This window comes from Aethalodelphis obliquidens, unplaced genomic scaffold (genome assembly GCF_003676395.1).
Source record: "Aethalodelphis obliquidens isolate GAN/ISIS:26980383/991018 unplaced genomic scaffold, ASM367639v1 scaffold4, whole genome shotgun sequence".
Taxonomy (NCBI): Eukaryota; Metazoa; Chordata; class Mammalia; order Artiodactyla; family Delphinidae; genus Aethalodelphis; species Aethalodelphis obliquidens.
This window is the reverse complement of record NW_020837948.1, coordinates 55509039-55521164: the sequence shown is the minus strand read 5'-3', so window position 1 is coordinate 55521164 and position 12126 is coordinate 55509039. Positions and strand designations below refer to the sequence as shown.

General features: G+C 39.1%; 1 protein-coding gene across 4 annotated transcripts in view; it reads left to right on the top strand.

The window, feature by feature from the left end:
- SCAMP1 (secretory carrier membrane protein 1) overlaps window positions 1–12126 on the top strand; it is a 126392-nt gene that overhangs the window by 85034 nt on the left and 29232 nt on the right. The window lies entirely within an intron of this gene.

Sequence of the window (12126 nt, the reverse complement as noted above, 5' to 3'; positions counted from 1 at the left end):
ATTTCCAACCTCAGCTAACCCAGAGATTTTTTTACAGGTCGCTCATACCCCATTCCCACTTCCTTCAGTTCACTTTATGTATAGTTACTATTTTAATCTAAAAAAAATCCCAAATAAACCCAGCACTCTGAAGATTTTTGAAGTGGACTTCAGGTTGGGGAATGGGATTGTGGTGGTAGTGGTAGTAGGGCTGGTGGTGACCTTTCACAACTCCCGGATCCAGACTTTATACTCTATTCAAAGTTACTGCTTGGTTTCTTTAAATACATCACGTACATTGCTTTGTCTCAGTTTTTGTTCATGGTATGCTTCTTGACCTCTGGGTTGCTTTATCTTCTCTACCAGTTGAAGACTTACAAGTGCTCTTTCAAGACCTGGTTCCAGTCTCATATTCTTTGTCTGTGAAATAAGGAATTTAGATGAGATGATTTTATGAAGTACAATAAATGGAGATAATACAAGCTAAAATATAGTTTGAGCCAGCTTTCATATTTGTAACGGCAAGGATTTCTTTTAATTTGATAGAAATTGAGATCCAATGAAGACACCTGATTTTTCTTTTTATTTTCTTTTCCATACTTGCTCAAAACTTGCTGTTTTTTCTTCCAACTTCATTGAGATATAATTGACATACAGCACTATATAAGTTTAAGGTGTACAGCATAATGATTTGACTTACGTCATGAAATGATTTTTAATAAGTATAGCAAACATTCATCATCTCATAGATACAAAATAAAAATTTTAAAAATGTTTTTCCTTGTGATGAGAACTCTTAGGATTTACTCTCTTAACAATTTTCATATATAACATACAGCACTGCTAATTATATTTATCATGTTGTGCATTCCATCTCTATTACTTATTTATCTTGTAACTGGAAGTTTGTACCTTTTTAACTATCTTTATCCAATTCCCCTTCTCCCACCCGCCGCCTCTCATAACTACAAATCTGATCTCTTCTTCTGTGAGTTTGTTTGTTTTTGAAGTATAATTGACCTACAACACTGTGTTAGTTTCTGGTACACAACATAGTGATCTGATATTTCTGTATGTTTCAAAATGATCATCACAGCAAGTCTAGTTACCATCTGTCATCATATAATGGTATTCTATTATTGACTATATTCCCCACACTGTACATTTTAAAAGAAAAAAGTCCTTTGGGGCTATGTAGCCATAGTTTATAACCGCTAGGAGTCAGGCTTTCCATAAGCAGTTAGTGCCCTCTAAAAGTTATCTGTGCACACTGTTTTGGCTCTAGAATAGTTGCTTTTTATTAGGCTATTCTGCGTCTCCAGTACCAGCTAAATGGTGCTCTGTGGTATATATTTATTTCAATGGCAGTGAATACAATTTTGAGAATTTTGTGGACATTCTGAAGTCCTGCATAATTTGGAGTTAGCTAATCATTGGTGTCTAAAGTGCCCAGTATGGGCACTATGGTATCTTTGTTTTCCCCATAGTGTCATCTTATAATCCAAATTTAAAATAGTTGAAATGTAAGAATATCTGTCTCTTGTACCTATTCATAGATAAGGGAATAGTTTAATCCTTACCTTTCACAGATAGATTTTTAAAATTTTCTTTTAGATTATTCCCAAACAATATTTTTTTTTACAGGCCCATCTTTTTATAGTAAGCTATTAGAAAGAATTAAATAATAGTTTTGGGCTAAGGGAGAGGTATTATAAATGGGTCAAATAATAAATGAATGAGTCATAGGAGATTATATATCAGGGGAATACAAAATTTCCCCCATCCTTTAATTGATATGAGAGCTAGAATAACTTAGTACGCTAGAGATAAATAGATAATACGTAATTTGTATTTCCTTTGGGACCTAGTTTTGAATGGTTATTTTTCTATGAAATTTAAAAAATTGTTAATAGACTTTGTCCACATTAATAAAATAATTGTTAGTAGTGATTTTTTTGCACTTCAGAAGAATTTAAAAAAAAAGTTATTTCACTTCTTTAAAAGACAAGTTTTTAAAGTACTTAAAAATCTTTGTCTATACCAAAATATCTGCTTTGCAAATAATCTTTTATTTTGTGTGAGAGTATAGAGTTGGGGTATATGATCCACAATAATGAAAAGTCTCATTTATTAGTTAAATTGGTGTTTTACAGTAAATGCTTTGTGACGCTATCCTACTGTCTATAAAGTGATAGTCCTCTTAGATTAAAAGTGAATTTCACTTTCTTTGAAAGCATTGTAGTTGTTCACTACGCTCCCCTCCCCTTTTATTTCTGATTTATTTTGGATCTAGGATAGAAATGCTGATAATTTTACTGTAATATCTTTCTGTACTATCGCAGACAGGCATGCTGCTTCTCTCTCTTCCCCTCTCTGAATCATCCAACACTAAGGTCTTTTCTGATTAGGTATCAATGTCAGATGATTCACATTGCCTATTAAAATGCTAGTCCAGGGCTTCCCTGGTGGCGCAGTGGTTGAGAGTGCGCCTGCCGATGCAGGGGACACGGGTTTGTGCCCCGGTCCGGGAAGATCCCACATGCCGCGGAGCGGCTGGGCCCGTGAGCCATGGCCGCTGAGCCTGCGCGTCCGGAGCCTGTGCTCCGCGACGGTAGAGGCCACAACAGTGAGAGGCCCGCGTACTGCAAGAAAAATAAAAATAAAATAAAATGCTAGTCCACATGCTGCTTATTTTCATCCAGGGGACACAGAGTAGGTACAGTAATACTTTTGAATCCCTAGAAAAATTGGCACTCTGAGCAGGTTGTTTATATCTGTCATCAGTTGGTATCCTTAGTATGTTCACTTTTTTTTTTGATTGCCCAAATCTTAATTTTGTTATCCTTTTCTATAAGTACTAGGCTAGTTATTTATTAGATCCCAAACCTCAGTTAATATAACTAAATTATTGTGAATTATCTTTACCTAGGCATTTTCAAATTCGGTGGATCTGCTAGTTTATAATGCTGTACATATGACATTTTCATCCAAATAATCTTTATATGCATATTTTAATGGCTTTATTACTGAGGTGTAACTCACATATCATGCAGTTTACCCATTTAAATTGTATAATTCAATGCTTTTTGGTATATTACATTATTAATTTTTAAAAATTGTGGCTCTACATAAAACATAAAATTTGCTATTTTAATAATTTTTAAGTGTACGATTTAGTAGCGTTAATTACATTCACAATGTTGTGTAACCACTACCCCAACAGGAATTCTGTGATATTTCCAGAATTTTTCATCACCCCAACAGGAATTCTGTGATATCTTTTTTTGTGATATCTTTGTCTGGTTTTGGTATCAGGGTGATGCTGGCCTCATAGAATGAGTTCAGAAACATTTTTTCTCTGCAGTTTTTTTGAATAACTGAGAGGGATTGGTGTTAACTCTTCTTTAAATGTTGGTAGAATTCACCTGTGCAGCCATCTGGTCCTGGACTTTTGTTTGCTGTGAGATTTTTTTAAATTACTGATTTAATTTAATTCTTGGTAGTTGGTCTGTTCCTAATTTCTATTTCTTCCTGATTTAGTCTTTGGAGATTGTACATATCTAGGAACTTATTTGTTTCTTCTGGGTTGTCCATTTTATTGGCATATAATTGTTCATAGCAATCTATTATGATCCATTATATATCTGTGGTGTCAGTTATCAGTTCTTTTTCATTTCTGATTTTACTGATTTGGACGCTCTCTCTTTTTTTCTTGATGAGTCTGGCTAATGGCTTATCAATTTTGTTTACCTTTTCAAAGAACCAACTCTTAGTTTCATTGAACTTTTCTAATTTTTAGTCTCAATTTCATTTATATCTACTCTGTTCTTTATGATTTCTGTTAACTTTGGGTCTTGTTTGTTCTTTTTCCAGTTACTTTAGTTGTAAGGTTAGGTTGTTTATTTGAGATTTTTCATTTCCTGAGGTTGACTTGTATCACTATAAACTTCACTCTTAGAAACTGCTTTTGCTGCTTCCCATGGATTTTGGATCACTGTGTTGTTGTTTTCCTTTTTCTCCAAGTATTTTTTAAATTTCCTCTTTGATTTCTTCAGTGGCCCATTGTTTGTTTAGTAAGCATATTGTTTAGTCTCCATGTGTTTGTGTTTCTTACATTTTTTTTCTTGTAGTTGATGTCTAGTCTTACAGCATTGTGGTCAGAAAAGATGCTTGATATGATTCTAGTTCTCTTAGGTTTACTGTGACTTGTTTTGTGACCTGCCATGTGATCTATCATGGAGAATGTTCCTAGTGCACTTGGAAAGAACATGATTCTGCTACTTTTGGATGAAATGCTCTCTATTTATCTATTAACTTCGTTTGGTCTATTGTGTCATTTAAGGCCAGTGTTACCTTATTGATTTTCTGTCTGAATGATCTGTCCATTGATGTAAGTAGGGTGTTAAAGTTTGCTAGTATTATTGAGTTTCTCTCAGTTTCTCCTTTTATGTGTGTTAGTATAGTAATTCCCCTACATACCAACGAGTTCCATTCCAAGAGCGTATTTGTAAGTCCAGTTTGTTCGTAAGTGCAACAAAGTTAGCCTGGGTACCCAACTGACACAATCAGCTATATAGTACTGTACTGTAATAGGTTTATAATACTTTTCACACAAATAATACATAAAAAAACAAATGCAAAAAATAAAGAAAACTTTTTTTTTTTTTTTGCGGTACGCGGGCCTCTCACTGTTGTGGCCTTTCCCATTGTGGAGCACAGACTCCGAATGTGCAGGCTCAGCGGCCATGGCTCACAGGCCTAGCTGCTCTGCGGCATGTGGGATCTTCCCGGACCGGGGCGTGAACCTGTGTCCCCTGCATCGGCAGGTGGACTCTCAACCACTGCACCACCAGGAAAGCCCAAGAAAACATTTTTAATCTTACAGTACAGTACCTTGGAAAGTACAGCAGTACAGTACAATAGCTGGCATACAGAGGTTGGCATTAAGTGAACAGGCAAGAAGAGTTACTGACTAGAGGAGGGAGAAGGGGTGGGAGATGGTAGAGCTAAAGGATCGTCAGCAATAGGAGATGGAGGGTAAGCTGCAGTTTCACTCACGCCTGACATTGATGGAACGAATCTTTGAAAGTTCACAACTTGAAGGTTCGTATGTAGGGGACTTACTGTATGTAGTCTGTATATTTAGGTGCTCCTATGTTGGGTGCGTATATATTTACAACTGTTATACCTTTTTCTGGATTGATCCCTTGATCATTATTTAATGGCCTTCTTTGTCTCTTGTTACTGTTTGTTTTAACATCTATTCGTCTGGTATAGGTATTGCTACTCCAGCTTTCTTTTCTGTTTCTGTTTGCATGGAATACCTTTTTCCATCCTCTCACTTTCAGTCCGTGTGTGTTACTTCAGGTCTAAAGTGAGCGCATATATATGAATCTTGTTTTTGTATTCATTTAGCCACTCTGTGTCTTTTGATTGGAGCATTTAGTCCATTTACATTTAAAGTAATGACTGTTAGGTTATGTATTTATTGGCATTTTGTTAATTGTTTTTTGGGTTATTTTTTGTAGTTCTTTTTTCTTTCTTTTTCTCTCTCCCTTGTGATTTGATGACTATCTTTACTGTTATGTTTGGATTCCTTTCTTTTGTGTGTGTATCAATTATAGACTTCTGGTTTGTTGTTACCATAAGGTTTATATATAGCAGTCTGTGTGTGTGTGTGTGTGTGTGTGTGTGTGTATGATTATTTTAAGTTGCTGATCTCTTAAGTTTGAACACATTTTTAACAACTCTGCATTTTTACTCCACCCTGCCACATTTACAGTTTTTGACATCATATTTTACATCTTATTTTGAGTATCCCTTAGCTACTTATTGTGGATATAGATAATTTTTCTACCTTTTATTATTATTATTTTTAAAATATTTATTTGGTTGCACCAGGTCTTAGTTGCGGCAGGCAGGCTCCCTAATTGTGGCTTGCGGGCTGCCTAGTTGCGGCTCACTGGCTCCTTTTAGTTGTGGCATGTGGGCTCCTTAGTTCAGTAGGCAGGCTCCCCAGTTGCAGCTTGCCAGCTCCTTAGTTGTGGCTCACTGGCTCCTTAGTTGTGGCATGCATGTGGGATCTAGTTCCCCAACTAGGGATTGAACCCAGGCCCCCTGCCTTGGGAGCACAGAGTCCCAACTACTGCACCACCAGGGAAGTCCAAATTTTTCTACTTCTGTCTTTTAAGCTTTCTACTAGCTTTATAAGTGGTTAATTTACTACCTTTACTGTTTGTTTGCCTTTGCCAATGAGATTTTTCCTTTTGTAATTTTCATATTTCTAGTAGTAGCCTTTTCTGCTTTGAGAAGTCTCTTTAACATTTCTTATAAATCTGGTTTTGTGGTGCTGAACTCTCTTAGCTTTTGCATGTCTGTAAAACTTTTGATCTTTCCTTCAAACTGGAAGGAAAGCTTTGCTGAGTAGTCTTCTTGGTTGTAGGATTTTTTTCCATTCATCACTTTAAATATATTGTGCCACTCCCTCTGGCCTGCAGAGTTTCTCCTGAAAAGTCAAGTAATAGCCTTATGGGAGTTTCCTTGTATGTAACTTGTTTCTTTTCCCTTGCTGCTTTTAATATTCTCTCTTTATCTTTAACTTTTGCTATTTTAATTACAGTGTGTCTTAATGTGGTCCTCTTTGGGTTGATCCTGTTTGGAGCTTTCTGTACTTCCTTGACCTGGATGTCTATTTCCTTTCCCAGGTTAGGGAAGTTTTCAGCTATTATGTCTTCAAATATGTTCTCTGTCCCTTTTTCTCTTTTCTGGGACCTCTATAAAGTGAATGTTAGTACACTTGATGTTGTTTTGGAGGTCTCTTAAACTGTCCTTATTTTTAAAAATTCTTTTTTCTGTTCAGGTTGAGTGATTCCACTGCTCTCTCTTCCTGTTCTCTGATTTGTTCCTCTGTATCATCTAGCCTACTGTTGATTCCTTCTAGTGTGGTTTTAATTTCAGTATTGTATTCTTCAACTCTGTTTGATTCTTCTTCGTATTTTCTAACTCTTCGTTAATCTTCTCACTATGTTCATTTCTTCTCCTGAGTTCTTTAAGCATCCTTGTGATCATTACCTTAAATTCTTTATTGTGTAGATTGCCTACTTCCACTTCACTTAGTTCTTCCTTTGGGGTTTTATCTTGTTCCTTTGTTTGGAACATATTCCTCTGTCACCTCATTTTGGTTAATTCACTGTTTTCATTTTTCAGTATTTGGTAGCCTTGTTATATTTCCTGATCTTGGAGAAGTGGCCTTATGTAGGAAATGTCCTGTGTGTCCCAGCAGTGCACTTCCCTCTGGTCACCAGAGCTATATGCTCTGGGATTGCCCCATAGGTAGGTTGCATGGGCCCTTTTGTTGTGGTATGCTGACTACTGTGGGCAATCTGGTAGGCATGGCTAGCCCCCGGTCTGGTTGGTTGCTATGCCCTGCCTTGTGCAGAGGCTGCCGGCCACTGATGGGCCAGGCCGTGTCACGAGGTGGCTGGTTACAGAGCCCCAGGGGGTCCCAGGGCTAGTTCTGGCCCACTGCTGGGTGGAGCTGGGTCTTAAGTTGGCTGGTTTGTATGCTAGGTGTCCCAGATCCCATGTTGGCCTGCTGGTGGGTGGGGCCAGTTCCTGACATAACTGTCTGCCATGTCCATGGTGTCTTGAAGCTGGTGTTGGCTTTCTTTTGGGTGTGATTGGGGCCCAAGGGGTCCCAGGGCTGGTGACTGCCCGCTGGTGCATGAGGCTGAGTCATGGGGCTGGTGCTGGCCCACTGGTGAATATAGGCAGGTCCTGCAGAACCAGGGCATCCTGAAGCTAGGGACAGCCTGTTTGTGGATGGGGATGGGACATAGGGGGCTCCTAGGGCTAGTGCTGGCTCACTGGTGGGTGGACCAGGTTCTGGGGTCTCTGGCTGCATGGCCCTGGAGATCTGGGGATTGATGTTGGCCAGTGGTTTGTGGGGCTGGGTCTTGGGTTAGCTGGGGGCTCTGGGGATCCTGAGGCTGCTGGTCTTCTGGTGGGTCAGGCTGTGTCCACCTGTTAGTAGCTTTGCCTGAGGTGTCCCAGTTCTGGTGCTGACAGGTTGGTGGGTGGGACCAGGCCCGGCCCTGGTAAGAAGGAGGATTCCCAAATGGCACTTTCTATCACCAGTGCCCTTGTGGTGGCCTGAGCTCCCCAGATTGGCTGCCACCAGCATCTGTGTCCCCAAGGTGAGTTCCAGCTGCCTCCTGGGTCTGCAGGAGGCTGTTCAAGCGGGTCTGACCCAGGGTCCTTTCAAATGACTGCTTCTGCCCTGTGTCTCAGGGCAGGCGGCATTTCGTGCATGCCCTTTCAAAGCGAAGTCTCTGTTTCCTATAGCCCTCTGGCGCTCCTGGAAGCAAGCCTTGCTGGTCTTCAAAGCCAGACGTTCTGGGGGCTCACCTTCCCAGTGGAGGAGCCCATGTGGGGCTTGAGCACCTCACTTCTCAGGGAGAATCTCTGTGATTCTAATTATCCTTCCGTTTGTGGATCGCCCACCCCAGGAGTTTAGGCCTTGACTGTCCCGCATCTCTGCCCCTACTACCTGTCTTATTGTGCTTCCTTCTGTGTAACTTTAGTTTTAGTAGATCTTTTCTGCTAGTCTTCAGGTCTTTCTCATCAATAGTTGCTCTGTAAATAGCTGTAAGTTTGGGTGCCTGTGGGAGGAGGTGAGCTCAGGGTCTTCCTACTCTGCCATCCAAAATCATGATTTCTCGATATGGTGTTTTGGAAGCATTAATGGAAACGATACATTTGGATTATTTTGTTTAAATAAAGTACCATGGTTTTTAATTTCCATAATATTTTGTGTGTCATTCAACCACATTGTACACTAAGGTATTTTTGAAGATACATTAAGGAAGCAGGATTCTTTTCTGGAGTTGTGTCTTGGCTGTGACACTTTTGCAGATATTTTAAAGTTAATTTTAATTTTTATTAGTCTAACACATTTACATAATTCTCATTTGATCCTCAGGAAAACTCTGAGAGACAAATAGGACAAGAAATATTCTTGTTGTATGAGAAGTAAACTTGAGGTTTTGAGTGGTGTCCAGCCCTGCAGAAAGTAGTGGAATCACTAGGTACCAAATCTAGTGTCCTTTCTGTGGTACTCCTAGGACTAAATATGTAGGTTAGTGCAATTCTCATAAGTAGAAGAGATAGCAAGTGTTTAAGTTGTTTAGTTTTTGCTTTTTAATTACACTGTTTTACCTTAAAACTATCTCCCTGATTTCTTAAGGAGTGTGTTATCAATAGATATCAGTAGATATCACTGAAACGTAACAGGGAAATGGTAAGCTTTTTGAGATGTTGATCCTTGTAAGTAGCCCGTCATCTTGCTGGGACACTGAAATGAAGAATCACCCCTTTCACGTGGATATCGTGGATCTAATGCAGTATTTGAGCATTGTGCACTGAATACATATGCAGTCTTTTCCCTCTAGGTGGCTCTCTGGGTTTATATAGATATAGACTATTGAGAAATGTATTATTCCTACCTTTATTTTACCTCTCTGCTCTGTGGGGCTATGAATTACATTTTAAGTAATTAAACCATGAAGTTCATGAATACATAACATCAGCCACTCAATTTAATACAAATTTGAAAGAAGGAATAAATTAGAACAGATGTTTGTTAATTGCATGCCCATAAATTGGGGTGGGGGGAAGGGGAGGGGGAGAGACAGACAAGTTAACCTGTAATTACTTTGCACTGTGGCTAGGTCTGGTAAGTAAAGAAGGTTTATTAGATTTCTATAGTACACTTAATTTGTAGGATCTAATCATATGTACTCATTGTGAGATAAATTTCTTAAACATAGGCGTAGTAATTTATCTGTATCTTTAATTTTTTATTTTAAAAACTTGGTTTGGAAAGGAAATAAAAATATACTTATGGTAGTGCTGTGGTACTAAAAGAATTTTAAAGTTCACCAGTATATGTACTTGTCAATGCTCTCTTTTTCTCCCTGACCCTTTTTTTCTCTCTTTTTTTTTTTTAATTTGCACTTTATTTTTTATTTTTGGCTGTGTTGGGTCTTCATTGCTGCGTGTGGGCTTTCTCTAGTTGTGGTGAGCAGGGACTATTCGTTGCAGTGCGTGGGCGTCTCATTGCGGTGTCTTCTCTTTGTTGTGGAGCACAGGCTCTAGGCGCACGGGCTTTAGTAGTTGTGGCACACGGGCTCAGTAGTTGTGGTTCGCAGGCTCTAGAGCGCAGCAGGCGCAGTAGTTGCGGCGCATGGGCTTAGCTGCTCCATGGCATGTGGAATCTTCCTGGACCAGGGCTTGAACCCATGTCCCCTGCATTGGCAGGCAGATTCTTAACCACTGCGCCACCAGGGAAGTCCCTCTCCCTGACCCTTTTAAAAAAAAAAAAAAAATTTATTTGGTTGCACTGGGTCTTAGTTGCGGCACGCAAGATCTTTAGTTGTGGCATGTGGGATCTTTTAGTTGCAGCATGCAGGATCTTTTAGTTGCAGCATGTGGGATCTTTAGTTGTGGCATGCAGGATCTAATTCCCTGACCAGGGATTGAACCCCGGACCCCTGAATTGGGAGCGCGGAGTCTTAACCATTGGACCACCAGGGAAGTCCCTCTCCCGGACCCTTTAATACTTTGATCCATAGTAATATGGCATTTGCTTTCGCTACTGTGTATCAGAAGAACTTGGGACTTTGACCCCTTATTTTCCCCAACAACTCTTCATTCCTTAACTGCTTTCTTCCCTTGGCATCTGTGAAAAGGTCCCTGGTTTTACTCATTCCTCTCTTAATCATTTCTTGTTGTTATGGGTACCTCTTAAATATTGGTGTCTAAACAGGCTTCGGTACTTGATTTTCTTCTCTTTCTACTTTATGTGTTATCTCTCCGTGGACAATTTCATTACGTCAGAGTTGTAGCTACCATTATGTGCCATTGGTTTCCAAGTCCATGTCTCTCGCCCATTCCTCTCTACCTCCAAACCAAATTTTCACCTGTCTGCTGGGGCAGGCTTAGAGTAGGTATTCAATAAACATTTGTGCAATGGATGAATGTTTAGAACTTAGTGTCTACTCTCCCCCCAAACCAACGTATCCTCTGTATTCTGTCTTTGTGAAACAACTTCCCAGTATCTAAACTTGACTTGAAAGTACCTGACTCCTACTTTTCCTGACTCCACCCTTAACTCCACAATTAACCAGTTCCTATGTATTTAGGTTTGGGAAGAGGGCTGACTTGGGTGTACTGCCCCCATCCTCCAAACCTGCTTTGATGACATTCTAGTCAGGCTTCTAATTTAGACCTATCACAATGCAGTGTAATTACAAGTTCACTTTTCTGTCTCATCTTTCCTCCTCATCTTTCATACCCCCAAGTTTGTAGGTATGTAATAAATAAATATCAATATTTGTCCTAGTGTGCCTTGTTATTTCCTTTCTCAAATTTGTATTAGATGGAGTGGCTGATGTTATGGATTGATGTACTTCATAGTTTATGCATCTTCGAGAGAGATGCTAACAGAAGGAGTATTTTTGAACCCTGCTCGTAAAAATCTAAGATTTGAGTGATGAATCAGTATGGACAGATAGCGCTCAGAAGTGTTTCTTCTTAAATCCTTTAGGACTTGACCATACACAAAAACTTAAATAGTATTCAGAGTGAATTATCTTTAAGGCCACACATATTGCTCGCTACATTAAATGATAAAACGATACCATTTGATACAATAGGGGCAGGGGTGTATATGTAGCCAACATAGAAATAGGTAAGGTATTATTTTTTTGGAATTGTCTAGGGTAGTAAATTAATGTATTTAAGTCAGAATGTCTCCTGTTGTGTTTAAACCATTCTTTTGTAAGGCTGTAATGTCTTAATTAGGTACAGTGGAAAACATAGCTTTTTGCATTTGGTTAAGAAGTCGCTTTTTATATTATTTTTGGTTTGGCATAGGCATAATTATCTCTTCTGCATTGGAGATAAAAGGGAAAAATCTATTTTAAGAAAATATTTACATACAAGGTTGTGTGCCACTGTGGCGGCTGATGTTCTTGACCTTAGGAATCCTGCCTAGAATCTAGTCTTTTTATCTCTGAGTCATGTTGGGATTAATTGAAGAGCTATTGATAATGAACGCATAGATTACCACTCATCTTCTCCCACTTT